Source organism: Gobio gobio (assembly GCF_949357685.1).
Source record: "Gobio gobio genome assembly, chromosome: 5".
Classification (NCBI taxonomy): domain Eukaryota; kingdom Metazoa; phylum Chordata; class Actinopteri; order Cypriniformes; family Gobionidae; genus Gobio; species Gobio gobio.
The window spans coordinates 40,773,922-40,801,666 of NC_137101.1; the positions used below are offsets into that span (position 1 = coordinate 40,773,922).

Consider the following 27,745-nt stretch of genomic DNA (forward strand, 5'->3'; position numbering starts at 1 on the left):
ATGGAGTAATGTTATTTATTTACATTTTTGATTGCCTGGTGTATATATACCAGGGACGTGAGATCCATATAAGCTGCGAATTCTCTACATACCCAAGCCATTTGTGGACTCGCTGATGATTTGTTTTAATAAAGCTTACGTGATAAATGTTGGCAATACGTATGTAACACTCGTATGTAACTTTATTCAGGGTATCCCGCGGGTACCCTGTCTTTTGTGTGCACTATGCAATTCTCCCACGGTTGAAATAGGACCTGAAGGGCTTCACGGGGAGCTGGAACAACCATCCGATCAGAACAGAGGGAAATCTTTCACCAGAACAGCTTTGGTACATCGGAATGTTACAGACACCAGTGGATGAGCCAGATATAGAGGTATGCTTTAAGCATCTATGCAAATTTAGAAAGATTACACATCCAAAAATACTAATTCTGTTTTGATTTGCTCAACCTTAAAAGGTATTTCAACTGAAAATGTAAATGCTCATGTCGTTTCAAACCCGTAATTTTCATCCATCTTCAGAACACAAATGATCTTTTTAATGAAATCTGAGATATTTCTGTCCCTCCATTGACAGCTACACATAACTAGGCAAGGCAAGGCAAGGCAAGTTTATTTGTATAGCACATTTCATACACAGTCGCAATTCAAAGTGCTTTACACAGAAATGAAGTTAAATTAGTTATAATTGAATAAAATAAAAATATATATAGTATAATAGTTATAATAGGAATTAAAAGGAAATTAAAATGAAATAAAAATAAAGATGAAATCCCCTATCTGGGGTGGAAGAAAATGGAGAGTCAGGTTTACTTTAAAAATATTTGTCCGGTAACTGTGCGTTTAGACAGTACCCTTAAGGCCTGTACACACCGGGACGAATATCGCGCGCGCTTATCGCCAGCGTTTTTCGTGCCGTTTTTCGGCGCGTCTTGAGTGTTCACACCCAAGCGATTTCCACTCGCGCTGCACCGAGTGAACGTGCACATTCAGTCGATGCGCTCCCGGTACACAAGATGGTGCTGCGGCACTTACGCTTCTGACACTCGCTTGTCACACAGAAGGAGAAGAGAGACAGTATTTACGTGCTTGCCAAAACCATAGACATATTATGTATATGGACAAAACCATTCACACACTTTTTGCTAACTGGCAAGCAGCATTAGCAGTTCATCTTCTTCTTTGTCTACTTACTACTTTTTCGTCGTATCAATGTGTGCTCGGCGGGAGCGTTTTGTGCTTGAGCGCCACCAAGTCGTGTTTTACTGTCACTTCAGCAGCTCCAGGCACGTGAACAAAAGCGCCGATCTCATTGGTCGGACAGTTTTTTACGCGCCGCATCAAAATAAAAAAACGAACCCGAGGCGTTTTTTTAAAAATGACGCTTTTACGCCTGGCGTTTTGCGCGTCGGTGTGAACACTCACATTGGCGCCCATTGTTTAGTCCCGAGGCGTTAAACGTCGGCGATAAACGCGTGCGAAAATCGTCCCGGTGTGAACAGGCCTTTAAGGCCTGTACACACCGGGACGAATATCGCGCGCGCTTATCGCCAGCGTTTTTCGTGCCGTTTTTCGGCGCGTCTTGAGTGTTCACACCCAAGCGATTTTCACTGGCGCTGCGCCGAGTGAACGTGCACATTCAGTCGATGCGCTCCCGGTACACAAGATGGTGCTGCGGCACTTTAAGCCTCTGACACTCACTTGTCACACAGAAGGAGAAGAGAGACAGCATTTATGCATTTCCAAAACTGCGGATGTTTACGTCTCATATCGTCAGCCTGCTGAAATGTTCCCATCCAAATGTGCATTCTGAATAATAAATACATTTCTAACCTGCCGCAGTCCAGTGATTGTCTTCTCATTAACAGTGTTTCTCTTGCTAATCATATTTCATACCTGTTGTTACATTCTTTAATTAATTTGACTGATAAACACCCTTACGAAAGTTAACCATGGTTTTATTATAGTTTTTTTTTTCGTGGATTGACTACTATTTGTATTAGTTTTACTACAAATACCATGATAAACTACAATAACCATGTTTTATTTTATTTGTTATAAAAACCATGGTTCATTTTCATGTAATAAATAGATGAATGAATGCGCGGTAACTGCCTTAAAGAAAGTAAACAATGTTAAGCATTTAATTAATCTTAAACAGTAATACGTTAACAGCGTGACTGAATTTTGGCATAAATGTGTGAATTACATATACTGTAGGCTACAGTGAAATGATTGTCACTGAAAAGTGACAGAACAATGACTAAAATATTAATACAAATCAATATGTTCATTCAGATCTTATTCGTCAGGTCTCACACACTTAATCGCCGCGGACACTATTTAGACGTGCACTGACACTGTGTGGTGAAATAATCACGTATGTTTACGACCCTCTGCTTATGTCGGATTAAAAAACTACAAGTTCAACAGAGTTTGGAAAATCCTGTACACAGTAATGATCAGTTTATCTCTTCTCCTGTCTCAGAAAATGTCTGGATTTTTAAATCATCCTCCAGATGCTTATTTTAATTGTCATTTGTTCAGCTAGGTGTTCACAGCACATTGAAAACATGCATAACCGGAAGAATCAGCACACTGCTTCGACGCGCACTTCCGGTATTCAATTCCTCTGTGATAAAGGCCTATTAAAAGCAGTTCACATTGTAAAATAACAATTGTTTCTTTTTTTCAGGTGGTGGAGCAACTTTTTTGGAGGAAACTGCTGATACTGACCCAGAGGATGGTGTGGTGGTGCCAGAGATCCATTGCCCCTTTTCTGACCAAAAACTTGCTGTTCTGCATGGATTGATTAATCCCTTGACATCACAATTGAATGACAGGGAGCTCTATGTCCAGACACTTGCTATTGTCAAAAGATTGTGCTCTATTTAACATTTAAATGTTTAAGTAAAACACTTACAAGTACACATGCAGTTCTGTCAGAATTTTAATTAAAAAAGAAAATCAGTTAATTGCCATTAATACATTCAATTTTATACAATGCTGTAAAACATTTAACCAATCAGGAGCATGTAAAGTTATCAACACGTTGAACATTGTCTCTTTGAATTTTAAAGATGAAATTAAAACTATTGAGAGAAATTCTATGTGGACATTTGAGTTAATTTTAAAATCTACACCCTAAAAAAGCAACCTCCTTGTTGCACTGCTGTTTTCATTATTTCTTTAAATTCATTACAATTTGACAGATGTGCAGTGGGAAATGTAATGGTTTGGGTGCATGCACTGATGATTGGATAGCAAAGTGTGTGGCTTGGCAGTCGTTGCATACAAGTGTGGTCAAACTGAACAGTAATTTTAAAGGCCTCTCTCTCTGACAGAAGCAGGTGCCTATGCGCTTGACCAGTCAGCCACTGCATCACCTGTGAGACAGAGAGTGCTGCCTCATCCTGGGCATCTCCATCTAGGGCAGTAAAATATACAATGTTTTTAATAACCATTTATAACATCACAACATTTGTAAATTGTACCACTTGTAATTTATTTCTGTGATCAAAGTGGAATGTTTAGCATCATTACTTCAGTCTTCGGTGTCACATGATCCTTCACAAATCATTCTAATATGATGCTCAAAAACGTATCAATGTTGAAATCAGTTTTTGCTGCATTTGTGTGGAAACAATGATACCATTGAAACATTTTTGGTAAGATTATAAAAAGACATGAATAATTGTATTCATTAAGGATGTATTTATTGACGTAAAACAACATGTATAATGTTACAAAAGATTTCTATGTAATAAATGCATTAATAAATGAACTTTCTATTCTTCAAAGAATTATGAAAAAGCATAACTACTTCCACAATAATGTTAAGCTATGTTAATGTTAAATTTTTCCAACAATAATAATCTGAAATGTTTCTTGAGCATCAAATCTGCATATTAGAATAATTTCTAAAGGGTCATGTGACACTGGAGTAATGATCTGATCAATCAGTTATCAGCCATATTTTGACTAATAATGTTTTACCAGTGTAGAAATATAATAAACATCTGCATTAACATCTGAAATTAATTCAAATTTACCTTCGAGCTCCATCAGAAAATCCTGGAAGTGATTCAGTATTTGGACCTCTTTGGTATGTTTTAGAGTGCCACTCTCACTCATTTGTGGAACAAGATGGGATACAATGTAATGAGAGTCCACCTGAAACACAAAAAATGACAAACATTATATAAACAGCATCATGCAATATACAAAAAAATAATAATTTAAGGATTACTGCTGTAACATCTTTTAAAACAGCTATGCAAAATAGAACTAGTACGTTTTTGAAATCCTATCACTTCACCTTATCATTACCACCTTGCACAACAAAGAGGCTGCGGCACACTTCCCCGTTCTTCTCCATAGTGTCAATTAAACGGTAAAGCTGTACACCTTCACGGAGCTGCTGAAGCATGAGTGTTCTCCGAGCAGCAGCATGCATTACAATCGCTCTTTAAAGAAATAAAACAAAAATTTCAGTGTTAATGTTTAACCATTGTATTTTCAGTGCAAGATACATAAAATAAATACATTTAAAAAAATATTGCAGAGTAAAACCTTGTTATATTCTCCTTGTTGTCCTCATTTATAGGCCCTGTGTAGCCACGGTTGACAATCTGTTCACTGTAAGATGACAAGTCTGAGGCCTCCTCAATCTATAAGTAGAGGAAAATATAAAAGTGTTACACTTAAAAAAAAACAACAACAAAAAAAAAAAAACATGGCAATAGAAAGAAACTACGACCATTTGTTTTCTGATACCATTTTAATCAGTGGTGAAAACTCAGCATCGTAAACGTTATCTTTGGTAGCGTTTTCAAGGGTTCCACTCAACAGAAAATCATAACACCAGTCCTGAAGAAATCTTGGAGCTGGGCCACCCTGTGCAATGCCAAGTAAACAAGAAACACAGTATAGTATAATTTTACAATTTACCAGTTAGTGTGTATTTGAAATGTACATGTTTAAATTACATTTGCTTTTGAAAGGATTGTTCAGCCTAAAACAAATGTTTCCTATTTAGATCCAGAAAGGTTTAAATCTCATTGATTTTTGTACAGACAACAACAGCTGAGATGTTCTTATTTGTTTTCCACAGAAAAAGGAACACTTAAGTTTGGAATTGACATGAGTGTGAATAAATGACAACATAAAATTTTGGGTGACCTATTTCTTTGAGGAGAAACACTTACCGAAACAGGCCATTGTCAAGATCATTCAATGAATACTTTGGCATTTTGCCCTCCTCTCCTTCGAAGAGTCTGGTCTCTATGCCACCAATCAGTTCTATATATATATAAAAATTAAAATATCTAACCATAACAAATTAACAAGAAATACATTTTTTTTTGGTGTAGTGTTTAAGATATGTTACCAAGTAAAAAAATATAAAAATTCTGACCTGTCAGGAATTCTTTTCGTAGAGCACCTGTGTCAACTCCAGCCTCTCCTAAGAAAGTAATCTTTAAAGTGTTGACCGGGGAGCTGATCTTTTGTCGCCTCCAAAGTAACAGACCTCGTTCCACAAGGTTCATTCTGGACACACAGATGCTGAATTCCTTGGAGCTGTCAACTTGAGCAGCTAGCCATCGTAGGACATCCTCCTCACTGTAAATTGTTAAATCTTTTAAATATTCAGCACGGAATGGTTTAGACAGCATGGTACATTAGTTATACATTTTACAAGTAAATTATTACTTAACAATATTAATGTTATTTTTTAAATGAAAGTACCATGACATCTCTTCATTTTGTGGCTTCATTATATCAGGGCTCCTTATTTGAAAGGACTCTGAACTAGGAAGAAAAGCAACTGAAAATATAATACTGTTTATGTGACGTAAAAATATTTAATTCAGTGCATTTATATGTAGCTAATTTCCATTAAAGTCTAATTTTCCATATAAACATGATTTTGATCCAACAAGAAATGTCAAAATGTACATCACGCACCATAAAATTAGACTGCAGCCCCAGAAGAGGAAGATCGACGCCATCCTGTCGGCGCCCCGCCCGGAGACCAAGACCCAGGTACAAGCCTTTTTGGGTTTGGCGGGTTATTATCGCTGCTTTATCCCTAACTTCTCCACCTTAGCATCTCCCCTGACAGACCTGACCAGGAAGGGGCAGCCGGAGAAGGTAAAATGGGACAGCACCTTGGACGGGACCTTCCGGGACATCAAGACTGCCCTGACCACGGAGTCGGTCTTGAGGGCGCCCGACTTCAACTGCCCCTTCCTGCTGCAGACGGACGCCTCAGACACGGGTCTGGGGGCGGTCCTCTCCCAAGTCCAGGAGGGGGAGGAGCACCCCGTCACCTACATCAGCCGTAAGCTGACCCCAGCCGAAAACAGGTATGCGGCGGTGGAGAAGGAAGCCCTGGCCATCAAGTGGGCAGTCCTGGAGCTCCGCTACTACCTGCTGGGACGCCGCTTCACTCTGACGGATCACGCCCCGCTCCAGTGGATGGCCCGCGCTAAGGACACCAACGCCAGAGTGACGCGGTGGTTCCTAGCTCTCCAGGACTTCCATTTCACGGTGGAACATCGGCCCGGGACGGCCAACTCCAACGCCGACGGACTCTCCAGGCTGTGGTCAGCTTACGCAGGTCTGTCAGGGTGCACTCCCCGCCCACCCCTGTGTTCCCCAATGTATGTGACTAACTGTAATTACAGGACCAGTGCGACACTTTGGGGGGGGGGGGGTGACAAGTCTCCCGAGCTCTCGTCAGCGTCGCCCTGGAAACAAACAAGGATCACCTGCACGCACTCAGCACGGGCCGGACCGTCACAGCTGCAGGCGATCACCACCCAGCATAAAGCACAGCACCACGGGACTCCAGTTTGAGCACAACACTCCATGCAAGGAAACGCTAACCTTTCTCTCTCTCTCTCACCCAGACAGCAGCCTGTGACGCTCCGGCCACACTGACGTCACTGCAAGTCTCACGGCACGGGAGAAGGAAGCACACCTTTGTCACTTTTAACGTTTGTTCACTTGTCCACAATAAAACCACCCTCCGGGGGCTTTTCATCAGCCGCAGTGTTGCGTGATTCTTCACCCTGCCACAATATATATATATATATATATATATATATCACATAAAGGATGCGTTTGGTTAAGTTAATTAACGCTGTAATAAAGTGCTTCAGTTTACCAATGATCATCTTTAGCTTCAGTGCATGCAGATCAAACAGCAATGCTGTTATTTTTACAGAAATATTCATTTTAGATATTTCTTTTTCAAAAACAACGAACAATTAAAGATTTATTGTAGTTTATTTTTCTCTTATTATTTAATCAACAGTATGGTTTTATTAAAATAATTTCATTATTGTTTGCGGAGGCTATTCTAATTTATCCATTGCATATGCATTTTTATTCTTTTTACGCAAGTAATGTTGTCCAATGACTTGTCTGCATTATTTAGGCATTGTTTTATTTATTTTTAAGGTAAAAGTTTTTATTTATTTATTTTTTGATAAGGGAAGTCGGCCATAGGAGTTTAAAATTAATTTTAAAACTTACACTGGTACTGTATATGTTGGATTTATGTTGAAATACTGGGAAATGGCTTTTAATGTTGAGGTTATCAGGATCTCAAATATTATATAAAAATGTGGATTTAGATTTGTCGGCCAATATATAGGTTATCGGCTTTCAAAGCGTCATCAAATTTTTATATCGGTGCATCCCTATTACAATACTTTACAGACATACAATACAATATAATACTATATTCACAGTAAATAACAGTATACAATATAATATATAGTTGTGATTACTATACTTTTTTTATGTAATTGCAAAAATTGTTTACTGATTTCTGTAACTACATGCTCTGTATTCTGTGTTCTCCATTTCAGATGTAGATCTGTGTATGATCCGAAAGATTGATTTTGACTTCAGGTGAAATGGTTTTAAGGCGACTGTTTGATTGATTTGGCCAGAATTGTCAGTGGTTTTGTGAAAGTATTTTTTTTTTTTTTATGTTGCCAGAAAATGGGAATGTTTCAATAAATGTGTTTTAGCTATTGTGGAAAAACTGTATGTTGAAAACTGTTTTAAATATTTTGGGGTCAGGTAAAATTGTACTTCTATTATGTAAAAATGTGACAGAAATCTTCAATTTTTGGGATTTTTAAAAAAAAACTTTTTGATTGAAGAATCCTAAAAAAAAAGATGTTCACATAATATTTAGCAGCACAACTGTTTTCAACATTGATAAGAAATATTTATTGAGCAGCAAATCAGCATATTAGAATATATATTAAATCTAATAATATAAGTGGTTTTCTATCTGAATATATTTTCAAATGTAATTTATTCCTGATCAAAGCTGAATTTTCAACATCATTACTCCAGTCTTCAGTGTCACATGATCTTTCTAAATCATGCTAAATCAAAAAAACGTTGATTGTTGTGTAGACTACATAACTGGGAATTACATTTGAAGGTTAGGTTTAAATACAGACAGCCAGACATTTATATATAATAAATGTGATTTTTGTTCCCTTTTACAAGTTGATCAAATGTTCTCTATTGTTCCTATTTAAAATTGTTATATATGTCATTTCGTTATAAAAAGGGTTTATCATTATTCTTTTTCTGTTATTTAATTAAAATCAGTTGTTTGCGTTTAAGCAATAATAATGTTATCTGTGTGTGTGTGTGTGTGTGTGTGTGTGTGTGTGTGTGTGTGTGTGTGTGTGTGTGTGTGTGGCTTGTCTGCGCGTGAGTAGTCACGCCTACGTATTTACGTGCTCGCGTCGGCGCGCGCTCCTAAATAGAGAATGTAATCGAAATGTGCTTCATTCTTGGTGAGCTACAGTTGGAGGAAGTCGCGTCTTTCTATCCTCCTTTCATTGTTTCGCTCCTTTTCAGGTAGACTTGTACAAATACATCAAATACCTTCCCGTTTTGTATATATAACATTCTTTAACATGATACTGATGGATTGTAAGTGTGTGGAAGTTGGTTTTGTACTTTATAAAGAGAGTTGTGTCGAAACAACCTGCCAAGCTAATAGTTCTGAGTGGATCGCAATTAGCGCGCCGGGATGCTTTATGTGAGAAAAGTGAATATGAGAGAAATACGGATTAAAGAGTTATATTGGGTAAATATGTTAGATATATGTTGTTTAAAACTTGAACATATGGTAAATTGAGCTCCTTTTATATCAGTTAACTTAAGTTGACGATTGTAAAGGTAAATTTTCGAATCTCCAGCCATCAGAGACAATAGGTGGAGTATTACAATTTTTCCTCACAATTCACAATTTCTCCACTATAAACTCAATCTTAAAACTACACACCAGTTTGTACAAACCTCAAACTAGCACATCAAATTAAAATATTTTAGTTAAAAACATATCTCTTTTGTCAAAATCAAACTTTGGCCTCGTATGAAACACAAAACCTAACAAATAACGTTACTCTCCTGCCTAAAGAACATAAGTGAGATAAATTCAAAACACATTTACAAAACCCTTCTTTTGGCAATAATCATGAATCATTTTACAGCTCAATGTCTATTATAGTTTACAAGGGGTGCAAAATACAGTGAAATTAAACAATGAGCAAGAAAAGTTTTATTTCTTTATACTTCTGTAAAGAGATCTCGCAGTAGATGAGAAGCCCTAGAAAAGGTACGTTGAAATGCCAAATAATTGAATTATAAATGTGGTATGAAATACAACAGAGTATTCTGTCACAGTACACAAAAAAAGAAAGAAAAAAATTAGCATCCTTCAGAAACTTCCCTCGTGGCCATCTGAAATAAATGTTTTTACCCTGTCCCCTTAATTTTTCTTTTCCTGTCCCCTTTCTCTTTACCACTACTAAAATAACATGTTTTAACTCAATTCATATAGTTTGAGTTTTTGTGAGATTATATGACTTATCACAGAATGAGGCAGACAATGCATTTTATAATTCGAATGCAATTTTATAGTATTCTATAGTGATAAAGTCTATGTCAATCTGCACTTTATTATTATGAAAATACCTGATAACGCTTAAAGAACTAAAAAGTTACTTTATATCTTTACATATATATATTATTTTCTATTTAAAACTATAATTTTATTTGGCTATTTTAAAAACCAAACTACTCATCAGCCCTATACGTTGCATGCGAGGGGAAAAGCTTTCTTCCACTTAAAATTCTATTTTACTGTATCTCTTTACATAAATATTATTTTATGCTTAAATATGATCATTTTGTTATTTTCCTTGATACGGCGGCTTCAGATTTGCAGAAATATTGAATTCTGCTGTTCCAGTAAACGCACACAAGAGCACTGTAGGCACGTAGAGATCCCCTTCCTCCCGGAGTCGAGGCAGTTGTTGCGGATAGTGTTGCTTTCGTCAACGAAAAGTAAATGTGACTAAATATCGTCGTCAACGAACCCTCATCACGTGACGAAAACGAGACGAGACGCAACGTAAATGCTGGTCATGTGACGATGACGAATAAAAACGAGACTAAATGGTTCACAAAATAAAAACTATGCTAAAATGTCTGTTTCGTTGACGAAAATGAGACGAGATGAAAAGTTGCGTTTTTATTATTATTTTTCAGTATTTCTGTGCGTCTCATTCAGGGGCTGCATCAGGTCTCACTGCGCAGGCGCAGGCGACATCACTCTCTTCAAACCCCACTCGCACAGCGAGTGAACGGGACCGATGGGCGTCCAGTCGGGGTTTGTAAGCCCTATTCGGACGGTAATTGTTTGTCCTGCGGTCGTAAGGTGTTTTCATCATTAACAGTCAGTGATTTTATTGTCGTCTTAATCCAGAATATCAGTGTTTTTCTCCCATCACCCGTGTAAAAATCTCCGGCCGAATTACCTAACTTACTATTTGACAAACACCAAGGTCAATTAATCCACATCTGAGTTTTCAACAATATATCACTTCAGAATTCACTGTTTATATCCTTTTTGGCCACTGCAGAGCACCGTGCGGTTGTGCGTCGCTGTTATTTGGATGCATTTTAAAGATCTAGACTTGTATTACTGAAATGCTGGGAAGTATTTACAAGAGCAAGATATTTCATCACCGCTCAAAAAAAAAGAAAGAAAGAAAAGCACGTAAACATTTGAAATGGGCTGTTATAACGGCAGCAATTATATATGTTAGAATAACCGCAGCATTATGATTGCCTCACAAGCGAATAAGAGGCTGTATTCACTTATTTCCGCTCATTTCCATGTGGAATAAAATTACATCCTTTATTTTGAGATAAAATACAAGACAGAAAAACATTTTAACTATAGGCTAATGTGGGTCTCATTTTAAACAGATTTAAATAATTAAATAATAATTTGGATATTATTTTCCTAGTATTAAGTTAAATATGGATTTATACTTATTAAGACATTTGGAAAACTTTTATTACATTGAAGTGGAAAATAAAACGGGTATTGTGGAAAAAGATGGGCCACAAAATCACAGGAAAAAACACCACAAACCTTTTAAGAGACATCTCAATGTTTTTTTTTATTTTATTTAAATGTATATGTGTGTACTTCTAACATGTTTAGTTGGTAAAATAAATATGTCGTAATTTCAAATCAGAGCGTCTTCCGTGTCTGGAATGGATGTATTCTTGAGTCTATAAGGTAACAATAATATAATAAGAACATTGTTTGAAATGAGTTTGGCTAAAAGAAGATTTTGGTTTTGTCTATAATACGTACTTATACTATATTGACTGGGTTAAATAGAATTGCATTACTAGAAAGAGACTAAAATACAATTTTCATTGACTAAAACTAGATGAAAATACTCATGGATAATTCTGACTAAAATAAGAATAAAATGCTCGGACTTTTAGTCGACTAAAACTTGACTAGACTAAAAAGAGTATGACTGACTAAAACTAATAATAACTAAAATGACAGCTTGACACAAAGACTAGACTAAAACTAAAGTTAAAACAGGCCGCCAAAAACAACACTAGTTGCGGAATCTTGGTCACTTCCATGTATATGCACTTGATGATGAGCGATTTGCAGTGTGACGTGTGATTTTTCAGCACCACCTGATAAGAGGTATTAAAACTGTTCTGGATTATGACCCCACACCACTTCAGTGCTCATCAGCAGTTCCTCTATTTGTGGCACGACTCCATCTCAATGTTCAACAATCTGATATTCTGGGACATCATCTTGTACATCATCATCATCTGAATTGATGTCTTCTCGTTCCGCAATGCACTCCAAATAATCCTCTTCAATTTCAGGTGCAAAAGCGGTCCATGCGTTCTCAGATGGTCCTCGCTGTTGCAGCTGATCGAATGCCTTGTCCACTTCATCCCTGTGTTTCTCAAACTTCTCCTGGTGTGCTTCACAATGACATGAACAGGCATCAGGAGACCAGGGTGTCTGTCTGTTTGATTTTGGGCTTTATGCTCTTCTTCAGGATGCTGTGGTCGTGGACAAGCGATTGTTGTTTTAGACACAAACATGCAGCTTCCAGAAGAAGAAGCGTCCGTGTCATCCGCTTCTTCAGGACACTGTGATCGGGGTGTTAGACACGGTAGTTTAGGGAACCTAAATCTACATAATAAATATGTTTATAAAATTATATATAAATAAATGTCCTTTCTTACATGACTACATGTTGCGGTCAATAAAGTCACAAACAACTTTATCAAAATCCTTTTCAAACTCAGGTGCATCCTTTACCCAAACCAGTAAATGAATATGTGGGCTTCCACTAGCTTGAAACTCAACTCTGTAAAAGTAATCCTCAACTTTACCAACTGACTACAACGCAGACGAGTCATAAGCGAATCCACTCGTTTCTCAAACATGCGCATGACACTGACAGGGTTGCTTCGATTCAATTCAAGCTCTGAAAAGTTCATCAGTTCACCTTGCTGAGCCTTGATTGCTGTTATCACTTCGGGCCATCGCATTTCGGGTACAAAAAAAGTAGGGGTTCCTAACTGTCCGATCATAGCCTGTAGATCTCTCAACGTTTTCTCCTAGTAAGATGGAGAACCTCACAGGGGTTGCATGAACCATGTGGCGTCTCTGTTGTGTACCAATCTTTCAATCTCATGGTTACCTTAAAGCAGCTTGTTAGAAATTCTTCAGCCATCTCTTGTCTATCCAGTTGCTAAAACGCAAATCTATTACATGCTGTTTCTAGCCATTTGCGCTTCTGTTTCAAGGGAAAGGTAACTCTGATCTCTTGCTAAACGCATGTACACACAGAACAATCTTGCGTTGAAATACATGCTAGGAGATATTGCTTTTTGTCTTGCCTCATCAATTGTATTCTGTCCATTTGGGAACTGAACGGGGAATGCCATGGGCCCCAGCTTTGAGATTTTTGAAAAATCCAAAAGGCTTTTGTTCTTGTGCAGGTGCAATTGCTAAATATTCCATGTCAATTGTTTTACTTATTTCCTTTCTTCTGTGCTATTTTTAAATTTTTTACTTAAATATGCTGGTTTTCGGGTCCTGGGGGAACAACATTTTTGGCTCCAACATTTTTCCCTGGTTCTGGCTGAATTGAAATCCCTTGTGATAGTAGTTCACTAGCTGACGGTGAATGCAGTTGGCAAGACTGTTACTCTGTTTCGAATGACACAGGCATGAATTCAAAGCTGGCATCATCAGCACGATCCCGGAAGAGCTTGAGAATTATGTCCGTCATGTCACTTAAGTGGGTAAAAGTTAACATGACAGCAGTTCCATCACCAATAGGATCTTACGATGCGACGACAATAGTTTTTGTGCGCAAAAAAAAATCAAAATAACACCTTTATCCAGCTTGTTATTGCCTTCCTTGTGTGCCTCCACGACGCATGCGCGAGAATATGACGTAGCGCCGGGGTTCGGGAATCCATGAAATGCACACTCTAACCCCATTTTGAGCACTACGCCGAGACCTAAAGCACGATCAATGTACAATCCAACAGCTTAGACACGCGCGTCTTCCTCTGATTGTAAACAAATCTCTTCTGGGTCATCTGTCCGAACGCCGGATCTGCGTCATATTCTCGCGCATGCGTCGTGGAGGCACACACGGAAGGCAGTAACAAGTTGGAAAAAGGTGTTATTTTGATTTTTTTTTGCGCACAAAAACTATTGTCGTCGCATCGTAAGATTATTGTAGAGTCACTGTGGTGAGATGGACTTTGTAACGACGTTTTAAGTGCCTTTTATCCGTCTTGGGAGTATAAGTGTACTGAATGCCAATGGAGGCCTATCTGAAGCCTTTCTCAGCCATCAGCTTTCAACAAAAATATCTTCATTTGTGTTCCGAATATGAACGGAAGTCTTACGGGTCTCGAACGACGTGAGGGTGAGTAATTAATGACAGAATTTTCATTTTTGGGTGAACTAACCCTTTAACAACACGTTTGATCCATTTATCCTCTTAAATCAACACTTGACTTATCTTGCTTATAATAAAATCCTTATAATTTTATAGATATAAAACACTTCAAGCATCACAATGTTGGTTTAAGGTCCTGTTCTTCGTGATCCCATTTTTCAAACTTTAGTTAGTGTGTAATGTTGCTGTTAGAGCATAAATAATACCTGTAAAATTATAAAGCTCAAAGTTCAATGTCAAGCGAGATATTTTATTTAACAGAAGTTCCCTTTCAAAGCCTACAGCGAACGGCTGGGTTTGCGAACGGTTTGGACTACATCCCTGTTCTCCCTGCTTTAATGACGTCAGTAGAACAGGCTAACCTCCGCCCACAAGAATAAGCCAAAAAGGGGGCGTGGTCTTGTTGCTCTCCCACGTGGAGAAGAGGAAGTGTTGCGTTTGTAGAGTGTGTTTGTCGCCATGTCGTCGAGACGCTGTTATTTTCATCCCGGGTCTTATTCCGTCTCAAATTGATACGGTAATATAGACATGTTTACAATAACATTGAGCGCATGCATCTCCCCGTTATGGTAAGAGGCGTGACCTTTCCGGGCAACGTGTGCTAAGCTGCTGTCGAATCACAACACTGGAACCGCTGGCACAATCAGAACTCGTTACGTGTTTCTGAAGGAGGGACTTCATAGAACAAGGAAATCATCAGGCTATTTTTAGGACAGTGAAAATAGCGGTATACAAATAAGTAAATTGTGTAAAAAAAAATACTTTTTTTTTCACGCGAAACAAGTTATATTGCACACTGTAAACACAATCAAAGCTTCAAAAACACAGGAAAAATGGGACCTTTAAACGTTTAGCCTATACTATCACTTTTTTGAACCACTTTTAGTGCCATATAGAACCTTTTTTTTTTTTTTTGAGTAAACGTGTTCAAAAATAAATACATAAAAAACAGGCCGATTGTCTTACCTTACACCTCTCCGCGAAATTAATATAAATCCGATCTTCAATTCTTGCGCTAGCCTATGCACATTTAACGGAGTTCACGTCAATGAAAGCAACAGATATGAGCTGCATTATAGGCTATTCATCAGCTCATTTCAAGATCAAAGACTGCAATATCAGAACAAGTGACCTAAGCACTGTAAGATCATTAGTCTCATTCGTTTTAATGAAGATTATTGTGTTTTTGAGCATTTAAGACATTCGGCAGTTTGCGTGTTGGCTTGCTTTACTCATTTGCAGCGATACTCTAAACACGGTGTGAGCCGTCTTGACAGTCGTGGTGTCATGGTCTCATGTTGTTTCCACCTGCGCAGCACACCTCATTGTTTCTTTTAATTAATGAATGTCTAAAATATAAAATGAAGGAAAAAGCCCGCGTTTGAGGTATGACGTGAAAATTGGCCCGAAGCCCGGCCCCAGGGGCAGAAATAGGGGCTCTTAGTCTGTTCTATAACTGAACAGAATTATTTTTACTAGCTACTATAATATATCAAAACTGGGACGTAACAGACCTGTGTGTTTTGTATCACTAGTTCATTGCCCGTTCGCGGAGCAAGCCCTGCCCGCGTGAGGTGCGCCGCTTCTCCAGATTCCAGCCTTTATTAGAGAGAAGGATATGTTCAGCCCCTTCCCTCCGAAGCTTCGAATATTCGATGTTGATTACTACCAAAGCTTCGAAGCTCAAAAAATGGTATTCGGACCAGCCCTTCTTTCTCCACAGCCCCACGTCTTGCAGTCCCTTACCCTTACTAAGGGCATCAATTTTTTTTTACCAAGCCCTGAGCACATAAAGAATAACAAAAACAATTACTGTAATCAGTGTTTTCCACAGCACTGTATAGACCAAGGTTGTGGATTAACATTCAGTATAGGCTATATAAATTAACCTTATTGAGGCATCTTAAAAAGTTCATGTAGGTTAAATATTTGAGGCATTTTGAGTATATAAGCACAGTGTATTAATGATATGAATTTGTGCAATCTTACCGTATAATTGTCTACCACTGTTTAACTGACCAATATAGAAATACTGGTACTGTTTTCGTTCTATTCAAAATACTAATCATTCCCCATTTGCCAAGGGTCGAAGAAGTGTATAATCTCCTTTTCAGTCATCAAAGACTGGACCACAGTACCTCTTTGCTCAAGAAGAGACAGGCTTCTTTCAAATCCCTCCTTCTCTATTCGTTGGCTGTTTCCAACTTCATTGCTCTGCAAGCACAAAAATAAAATAATTTAGAACAATGCACAGTATATATTAATTCACATAACAACGTGTTTTCTTTGTTTAGTTGTTTACCTGGACTGGATTTGAGGTCCATCATGGTGTAGCTGCCATGTGTGGGACCAGGAAGTGGGGAGACGGGAGAAGCGCCAGGGAATCTTGGACCACCCTCTCTGTGATCATTTGCCTCTGTCAAGACAATATTAAATGTTAATACAACACGATGGTAGCAATAGTCATAGAGAGGTTACATTATAGTCTTCATCTGTAAACAATGACAGGATATATGCAGTGTAATGTGGCTTCACTGGAAACACACCGGTCTCCATCTCCCCTGATATTTCTTCAGGCTCTCCCTGGTCCACCAAATAAATTCACTCGTGCAAGATGCTCAATTTGCCTCTTTTGCACGAACTGGACGCGCAAATGAGGCAAAATCGCAGGAACTCCAGACGCGCGTCAATGTGTCTTTACATTGACTTGACATGGAAATCACTCGCTCCAGACACTCAATTTGCGTTCGGTTTGAATGCAGCATTATTGTTTTTGAAGTTGCAACCTCTGCCGGTGAAAACGTACATTTTGTGCCAAGTGCTGGAAACCTCTTTTAGATTTCTGTGCAAGTTGAGAAGGGTTCTGAATTTTATTCTGATGATTATAACGAAGCAATCATTTTGATTTTCAACCATGCAATACTTCAGTAGTTACCGAGATCTCTTTTAAAGGAATTATAAACAGGAAAGACATGAGCCGTGTTTCCCCTGCGGGAACTTTCCCCAGGAACTAGGGACTTTGGGGTGGTACTCTGTGTGTTTCGACCACAGGAACCGGGGTCTAAAAAAAGTTCAGAGTAAAGATTTCCCCCTTAAAACGGCCCTGCTCGCGAGGTAGTACTTTTTCAAAGTTCAGGAACTTTCGGGAGTGGGACTTGGTTGCTGAACATGCTGATTGGTTGAGCTCACGCAGCATTTGATTTCAACCTAAAAGGCTGTTGCGTTGCATGCTGTAAGAGTTGTTTGCTACTCAAATCAACAATGGAGTTTAAAAAATACAACAGATGGACCAACAACAAGGTTCAAGCTTTATTAAGTGTATTTGCGGAGGATGAAATCCAGTGGGCTCTGGAAAGTCGCATGCAGTCCTACGTCACCGGACTGATCTTCAGGGTACTTTAGACCGCTAAGGAAACGCAGACAGCAGCAGGTCTGAGGGAAAAAAGTTACTGGGACAAATTGTTCTGGGTAATTTTGGTGGAAACAGGGTTTTAGTTGTTCTTTTGCCCAGTAATGATGAGGGGTTGGAGGCTGGCAATTAAACTGATTATTAACTAATAACTAAGAATTAATTCTTGTTCACCAGAATTCAGTGGTCTACTTTGAGGAACAGCATGCTGTGCAGTTGGTGGATTTGGGTATATACTGCATGACATGAGGACCCAAGATTTGTCTGTGTACTTCAAGAGGAGTTATTAGATGATTGCCCTCGCTATTTGGTAACTGAGTATGGCTGTGGATCTTTGGGTAAGCTGTGAATCGATTGATTAACGATTCATAGGTTTTCGATTCAAGAACGACTTTTGCTAATTCAGAACGATTGCATTCAAGACGATTCAAATTCGATGCAATTTGGTTCATTCGATTCTGCATGTTTTATATGCATTCATAGGATTATTAAACTGTTTCCCACTATGGTTCTTAGTCAGGGTGTGAATTACACAGTGACCTTCAGGGGTCAGAGAGTGGGCAAAATATGAACTAGCATTAACAATGGAGCCACAGGACGGGTCTGAAGGGCTTCCAGGAGCTGCCGCTCCACCTCCGATGGCTGCTCCCTACGCCTTCTCTGGGCTCTTCCTCTTGGTGGCACTGTATCATTGATAACACATTTTGTACAATGAGAAGGCAGAAAATGATTAATTGTAGATATAAACATGGTCATTATTGCCTGTACACACCTGTGGGTACAGCAACAGATGTTGAAGGGCCGGCAGGGGAAGAAGCAGCAGCAGGTTCTGGCCCAGAGGGGACCCAGCCTCACTGCCATCAAAAGAGCCCGTCGGCTCTGTCATGACAATATTAAATATTAATACAACATTACACACATTGCACATTACACCAGTCAGAGAGAAATTCATTTAGACTTTTCATCATAAAAACACAACAACATATATGTCCTGCTGTGTTGCTTCACATATCAACACACCTCCTGTCTTTGAGTGCCCTGGTTCTCGGGGTGGTCGTGGTCTTTTTTTTCCCTTTCTTATAGATTTCTTATACAATTTCTTCCAAATTTAGAAAAAAAAGGATTATAAATTTCCTACAAAATAATTAATTATACATTTCCTTACAAATGTTATTATAAAATAAGTTTTCTGATGCTTCCCGTGTATTACTCCATGACCTGAAACAAAAACATAAATCAGTGTTATTTGACTGCATACGCTTCATTTAGAGCAAATATGACTTGGCAATTTTTTTTATGTATATCATAATATATATTATGATAAATAAATGAAAAAAGCATTTAGCTAATCTTAAACTCAGTTCAAGTGCAAGTCTCTGCTGTGGATTAGGCTGCAGAGAAGCACAGATGATCTGGCAGCATTCTGTGCAAAAAGTTGGGAGAGACATGATTATTAGCTTATAATTCATATCTGCTCTTCTTGAAGCTATCGATCTTTTTTGTATGATTAAGAAGTAAAGTTGTCCTTCTTTGTTCTCACCTTGTGACAGGCCAGGTCTTGACCAGTTATTCGCACTGATCATGTTCATGTCGTTGGCTGAAGGATGATCCCCACACCATTTCGAAGAGGAGGATGCCGAGCGACCTCACCGTCGTTGGCTTTGCAAAATACTCACCATCAGTTTTGAACTCAGGTGGACAGTTCACTTTTTCCTGGATGAAAGAGATTTTATCTGATGTTTAACACATTACCACAGCATCTTGAATATAGAGTTGTTTCATTAAACTAATTAACCCACTAACAAAATAACACATACCATGGAAGGCCACGTAGGCAGTGTCTTTCATGAGTGCACCGCGACCAAAGTCAATTAATTTAACTTCCATGGTGTCCTGGTTGACGATTAGGTTCTTTAGTTTTAAGTCTCGATGGAAGACCCCACGCTCACAGCAAACATTAGCGGCATTAATGGCCTGCCGCATAACATGTTGTGCTGTCTCCTCTTTGAGGCTTCCTCCACGGAGCTTCACAAAACTATTCTTGTCCACACAAGGCAAGGGCCGCTCCATAACAATTATGTAGTCATCTGGGTCATCTTGCCAATCCACCAATTTAATTATCTCTGGGACTCTGGGGCCCTTATTGGCCATGAACATCAAGCCGATCTCCATAGGGAGGCGTTTGGGATGACCAGGCTAAAAACAAGGAAAATATGATGGTCAGATGGAGGGGCTTTCCCAAATAAGGACTTGTCCTATAAACCAGTTTGACTATTGTAATTAACATGAATATAAAATGTTATAAATTAGCCTACTTCATAGCCACCTGATCAACAAAACAAAGAATTAACAGTTAGCAGGTGCACAGAAGACATATGATTGAATCCTGAACAGATATGCAAAGTTTAATGAGTAAACAAGTAAAACAAAAAGAAACCTTAAGGCCATCCTTGCAGCGGGTCCCTGCATTCACAAAGCCAAATTCTCCTTTGCCCAGCTTATGTCTGATTTGATATCCTCAGCAAATGTGCCCTATTAAAAGATAAACCATTGTTGTAAGCATGAAATGTAATTTTATTTTAGCATTCATACGTTTTATCTAGTTCTCATATATTTATTACTCTTACCCATGCCCATCTCCTCTGCGTCGTCATCTTCAGGAGAGTCAACGCCATAAAAATAGATGGACAAAAGGCTATACAAATAATACAAATATTTGGGAAACAATATTGTTGGAATCACTTTCAGAACGATTTTTTCCAGTTGATGAACGATAAAAACATTGTCAGCCAATTCAGAATCAATCCTGTAACGAGCTTGAGGATTTAAAGCGGCAGTGCTTACAATAAACTGAACGATATGTCCCCTTGTGTGGATGCTAAAATAGCTATATTTATGGTTATCTTTATAGCTATCGTCCTTGGTGTGAACAGGACTTAAGACTATCAAAACCAAAAGTATTTTTACACTATTGGGATGTCAATTGTTTCTGGATCTTGCCCAGGCCTAATATGATAAACAGTCGGATCAAATGCCAAAATGCTGTCACTGCGAAATGATGAAATATTGATTCACGAGTTCACAGTTACATCAAAATAAATAGATTATGGGTGATAGTCTAGAACTGGAATTATTGAATCTGTTTAATGTCTTTGTTTATTGTAGATAAATTGCACTAATATAATGTACTTTTATATAGAAAACCTTAGAAAACTATATACTGTTGGGGGCGCTGTGGGAAGAAAAGGCTAGTGAGTAAAAGGATAGAGAAGAAGTGCAGTTAAAGGGATAGTTCACCCAAAAATTAAAATTAGCCCATGATTTACTCACCCTCAAGTCATCCTAGGTGTATATGACATTCTTCTTTCAGACGAATACAATCTGAGTTATATTAAAAAAGTTCTGGCTAATCCAAGCTTTATAATGGCAGGGACTGTTGCTCTGTTTTTGAAGTCCATAAAAAATGGATCTGTCCGTCAAATAACGTACTCCACACGGCTCCGGGAGGTTAATAAAGGCCTTCTGAAGCGAATCGATGCATTTGTGTAAGAAAAATAACCATATTTTAATCTTTATAAAGTAAAGTTTCGGCCGATCACCTTCCGTATTCATTTTATGGAAAGTGTTGAAAGTGCCTCTGCTGTTCAAAAGGCTCGTGAGACGTTGCGTACGCATCTTGAATTGCGAGAAGGCACTTTCAACACTTTTCCGCGGAAAAGTGGAACTTAACTAACTTCACCGCGGTCCTGAACGGTCAACACCGAAGGAATCCTGAACTAACGTAAAGACAAACTGAGCAGCAGCAGCAGCTGCTGTAACACCGCCGCGGGAGTAGTTGCACACCGGGTGCTAGCTGGATTATTTAAGACACAGATTTGTTGTCAATTGGCTTCGTCTCACTCTGCCCAACTTAATCTCATGGCAAATTGCTAAACCTGCTTTTGATATTGAACAAAGTCTAAAGTTTTAATGCGAAATTCAAACAATAAATATCGGCATACAGTTAAAGCCAGAGGCGTTGAAAAACAGAGTTGCGACATGCTTTCATCTCGCGGCAGCGACATTTTTCTTGTATTTAGCCCTCAGGTATTCCTTACTAATTGTTCACTGAGGAATGTACACAGTCTCAGTATTTCAGGCACTTGTTGCGTTTACTCGACTCTTCATGACCAATCGCTTTGTGTACTCCCAAGTTGTAAGTCACTTTGGATAAAAGCGTCTGCTAAATGCATAAATGTAAATTTGTGGCAAATCTCACTCCAGTCTGAACTTAAAAGTTGGCAACCCAGAATAAAGTCTTCTTATTGTGGAAAAGGCTTTTTTTCTGTTTTTCAATAAATTAAAATACACAATAACAAAGATAACTGATGGATCCTTATATATATATATATATATACATGAATTCGTGTCATGGGAGGGGCTTCTGCCAGCAGCTCGTCTCGGTCACTTGACGTCTTTTTTGTAAAAAATACTACTATTAATGTGTGACAAAACATAGTTTAAAGACTTTTTCAGGTGATAATATAGTTGTTTAAAGCTCAAATATGTGGTTAATTTATAAAAAGAGAGCCTATTTGAAAATTTTATCTGGCGTTTTCGGAGTTGTGAGATCCAGGCGATCAGCGGTATTTTACTATACTATTGTGAGTGTATTTGCAATAGGATATACTTAGAATTAATGTACAAATGTTTGCCATAAGTGTTCTAGTCTAAACATAGAAATAATATTTATGTAACAACTATAAATTATGATTTACTATGTTATGCACAAAGTAACACACCAAAACCTTTGGTCATTGTATAGAACATTTATTTATACAAAATAAATCAGATAAAATAAACACAATATATAAAAAAATTATACAAAAGAACATTTACAACTATTTACAATTATTAACGTGCAGGAATAAAAAGGATCTTGCTGGGAAGAGGTAAGAGTGAGGGACAAAGTAAAGGAGAGAACGTCTGGTTCATTCTCTACAGAGATTTCTGCCTCTTTTTAAAATTACTGAGTGGGCTCCAAATGTTCCAAATTAAGCAGAACTGCTGCTTTCATAAATTAATTTATGAATTTGAAATTTGATGAAGTCTGAGGCGGTAACCTCTGCAGGGAAAGGACCAGACTCATTAAACTACGAGTGCTTACAGTAGATATAATATGCATGTAAACATGGTCATTATTGCCTGTACACACCTGTGGGTACAGCAGCAGATGTTGAAGGGCCGGCAGGGGAAGAAGCAGCAGCAGGTTCTGGCCCAGAGGGGACCCAGCCTCACTGCCATCAAAAGAGGCTGTCATGACAATAATAAATATTTTTACAACATTACACACATTGCACGTTACACGAGTTCGAGAAAAAAAAAATATTTAGACTTTATCATAAAAAAACAACAACATATATGCCCTGCTGTGTTGCTTCACATGTCAACACACCTCCTCTTGTCTGACCTCCTCACTCACTTTCTTCCAAGCAAGATCCTTTTTATTTCTGTTTCTGTAGTGATAGGATGATGTATCGTAGAGCTCCGGGTATCCACACACGGCCACGATTATCTTGTCCTCCATTGTTGTTCGGATTTCTGCCTCCGCTTGTAAATACGTCACTACTAGAGCAAGCTCGTGATTGGTTAACGCGGCTTGAATATCCGCCAAAGTTCCGATTTTTCAACTTGAGCGATTCGCGCATTCAAACCGCCCAATTCGCGCCGCAGAATGCCTGTTCGCGTCTTTGCATTGACTTAACATGTAAATCACTAGCGTGAATCGCGTCATTCGCGTCCGGTGTGAACGCACCAGGGTGATTCTCCAACTATGGTACTTTTTGGACTTGGACATTTTCAGAAAATGAAACATTTTTAATTAAAATATTACTGGCATAATTTGTTTCCCCAGTATGCTTAGATACCTGCCCTGAAGTTGGCTGTGCTGATTTTTATGAAATAATATGTATTTTTTTTACAGACATCGCAAAATAAATTGTCTTTTCCACAACTGAACAAAAACGTGTTTTCAACAAAAATATTTGTAGTTATAAATATATTGGGTTACACATAACACTTGCATCTTTCCAAATTGTAAATTGATTTATTTCTCTGAAATGCAACTGTTAAGATTTTACAAAGTTAACACCAAAAAAAGCTGAACACTAAGCCACTGAAACCTTTCATTCATATTTCTGACATTTTCAAATCTGATATTTTTCAACTGGTATACATATACTTTACCCTTAACTGCTAAATAAACACCACCACCATCATTACCTTAACTTTTTTTTTTTTTTTCATGTTTTACCAAAAAAAAAAAAATGTGGTTGTGGAAATGACAAGGAGTTATGGTGAAAATAACATTTCAGATATAAAACCTGTAGTAGAATTATAAATGATGGAAATGCAAAAGTGAGTCATGACCTCAGTGTTGGACAAAATGAATCTCAAATTCAAGTTTGAAGTTTATTCTTATTTTTATTTCAAACAGGGATAGTGTAAACTGTTGTAAACACAATCATCCTCATGTTTTCATAAAAAATCTAAATGATAATTTCTGTGAAAATGTGAATAGTTTCACCACTGCCTGAACCAGAGTAGTGTATGGGCCAAGGTTCACTCACTGATGAACAGGTGAACCCAAGGGACAAGTGTTCTACATGTTTAAAATATGCCAAATTCCTAAGGAACTCAGCATATTTAATTGGATCATATTTTAGTCTTTCCCTGAATAGTCTGGACTTCTCTGCTGACGTTTTGGTTGCCATCTTAAAGAACAACAGAGAGACTATGTCAGATTTGTTGTAAACAATAAAATATCTCAATTTAAAACAATATCTATGACATTATATGTAAAGTCTATGTGTTTACGCTTTATTTTTAGTACTACAGGCAAACTACTTTGCTTTTAAGCACAGACAATGTCCTTGCCAAGCCAACCTGTCTTTATCACTTCCATGGAGACAGATGTGGAAAACCCTTTCTCTCTAATATCTCATGTTTGACTAGCCTGTTAGTGTTAGTTTTAGAGTTAGCATTAAATAATCTCAAATATCACCAGATGAAATTGTAAAAATCCAGAAAAGTTTCCATCAGAATGAATTATGAGCGGTTCAGAAATGACATACAATAAACATACTCGCAGTATTTTTCATATTTACCTTGATATATCCCCAATTTATTAACCTCTGCTGGGACCATTCTTTCATTCAGCCATGTGGTTTCCTCTGGAGTGTCAGTTCCTATGGTTACTGAGTATACAAATCTAGAACACTGAGCCTGGGATTGCATTTAATGCAGAGGTGTGGAAATGACAGTGAACCCAAGGGACAAGTGTTCAACATGTTTACAATATTTAAAATTGAAAAGAAATAAAAAAAAATATATTAGATTTGAATGAACTAGGTTATAATTCATAGTTTCTGTTTGAATTTAAAATTCTATCAGTATTAGATTTGAAGTGAGATAAGGTTGAAGACCCAAAGTCTGGCCTAGGGACAGAGGAAAAATAGTAAAAAACGCATATAAAATGCCTCCTATTTTATATAAAACAACAGAATTGAACAATTATATATATATATATATAAAGGTTCCCCTACACATGTAGTAAGTGTGAAAAAAAAAAAAAGTGGAAATGTTTTTTTGTTTTTTTTTTAATATCTGTCAAGGACAGAAAAAGTACCATAGTTGGAGAATCACCCACCATTAGTTTGTAGAGAGAAAAATGATGGTTGTCAGTTCCTGAATGTGCTCCATGAGAAAAAACACATCCTCTGAAGCAATCTCAAGTCGGACAAGCTGATTGATCAAGGACACTTTGACGGTGAATAAACCGATCAGCTGATCTGCTCAATGCTTGCTGGGCGGCCTAAATGATCGTCACGCTCCCCAAAAAAGGCGATTGTCCGACACGTGTAGTCTTGCACTACTACTAGGAATAGGAACAGTCATTACGGTCCATTCTCCACTTCCTGTCTTCACCCTTCTCTGGACAGTCTGACCTTTATTCGCTGAATAGATCGCATAGCACATCAATACCTCTCGTTTCCTTCTATTCAACAAAGAGAAGCTGGGCAGCTTGTTTAGGGTGGTTTGTGGGAAGCCCACCCTGTTGCTTCTGATGGTCCCACAAGCCCAGATGTTTTAAGAGGTCCCTGAAGAGCATAGGGCGAGTGTAGAAGTTATATAATTTGAAGCCTGACCCCAAGACCTTTTCATCCAGCAGAGCCATGACTAATTCGTAGCTCAGACCCTTGTGCTGGCTCTGAGCTATCAGAGATTTCCCTTCATGAATGAAAAAATCCCATGTATAGGCATTCAGAGTGTGCAAGGACAAAAAGTTTGTACCCCCACTTTGTTGGTTTGTCTTTCTGGTATTGTTTCAGACCAATCCTTTCCTTTGATGCCACCATTCTTTCATCAACGGCAATGTTCTGATGTGGGTGATAAAAGCTTTTCCATCCGTAATGAATCTAAACATGAACAGGTTTCACCTTGCACAAACGGTCAAAGGCAGCGATCCCTTTCTTTGCATTCTCAGCATCCACCTTGGGATCGCTAACTGCGTTCACACCGCTGCCGACGAGTGTCAAAGTGGCCGTAAGTCATTCAGGTCCTGGTGAGTTGTTGATGTGCATTTACGTTATATTTAATAAAAATAAGCAGGAATTGCAAGCTATCTTTAGTGCCACTTTAGCCCGCCAAAATTTACATTTGAATATGAATATCACGTAACTTGGTTCAAGTTTACTTGTACATTCGTGTCAATTTGGGCAGATAAAATGTGTAATATTATGTTTATTTTATAAATATCAGATTAATCTCATATAGGATGCATTTCTTTGAGTTAAATAACGCGCTAGCAAAGAGCTTCAGTGTAGTTACCGGTGTTCATTCAGCGCACACGCAGCTCAAACAGCATTGCACGACTAATAATAACTGATTGGGACTGTCATATTACATAACATGAATGAGAACACTATTGTAATAACTCGTTGTGAATTCATTGCGTCTAGTTGGCGTTTTAAATATATATATACAATCAGTGGCACATCTATGCCATTTCAGACATGGCATGCAAACAAGCTATTCTGAAATGTGGGTAATGAGGTGTTTATATTGAATATGTGTTTTCTATTATCTTTTCACTAGCGGATGAGTGCAAAAAACGGTGGAAGTCTCTTAGAGACACCTCCCGTAAAGAGAGGAGGAAGGAGGCAGAGAGAAAGAGGAGTGGAGCAGGGGCAAGCAGTGTCCGGCATTGGCGCTACAGTGGAGTCATGGGCTTCCTCAACCCCTTCCTAGAAGATCGATTAACTGCCAGTAATATGGTAGGGGTTGTTGGGGAAGCCCTGACCCCAGAGGACAGAGATGATGCCATGGCTGGACCATTGAGCCAGAGCCACACCAGCGGTCAGGGTCATACATGACCATCGAGCCAGTCCGGTGTTCAGGGACAGACAGGGAACTCACGTAGGAGAAAGCATTCGAGGAAAGGATGCTGATAGCTTTGGAGGCTGTGAGTAGGAGAGCTAGCGCTCCTCAGGAGGACAGTGACAGCCTTTTTTTTTAAAAGCCTCCTGGAGGACTTCAGGACACCATCATTTAGCACCAGGCAGGATTTAAAATTCCAAATACACAAAATGGTGTATGAGGCAAAATGTTTAGAGGCTGGACACTCTGAACACTGAGGAGAGAGTGATGGGGTGCAGCTGACAAGTCTGTGAGGGGTGCCATGTCTTGTCATTTCATGCCATGTCATTTCGCAGTCTTGTCAGCTGCACCTTGTGCTTTCTCGCTCACCTTGTATGAAAGTGTTATTTCCAGTGTTCAAAACTGTTCAGTATGAAAGTGTTTGTTCCAGCAGTGTTTTTTTTTCTCCTCAGTTATTTTTTTAAAGGTTTCCTTATAGTTATTTTTCATTAAAGTTAATAAATCGGAAATAAAATATTGTTCTAAAAAATATATTCCTGGTTATGTTTTT

General features: G+C 38.4%; 1 protein-coding gene across 1 annotated transcript in view; it reads right to left on the bottom strand.

The window, feature by feature from the left end:
• LOC307126511 (uncharacterized protein) overlaps positions 1-27,745 on the bottom strand; it is a 965,522-nt gene that overhangs the window by 833,119 nt on the left and 104,658 nt on the right. The gene's annotated exons all lie outside the window — the stretch shown is intronic.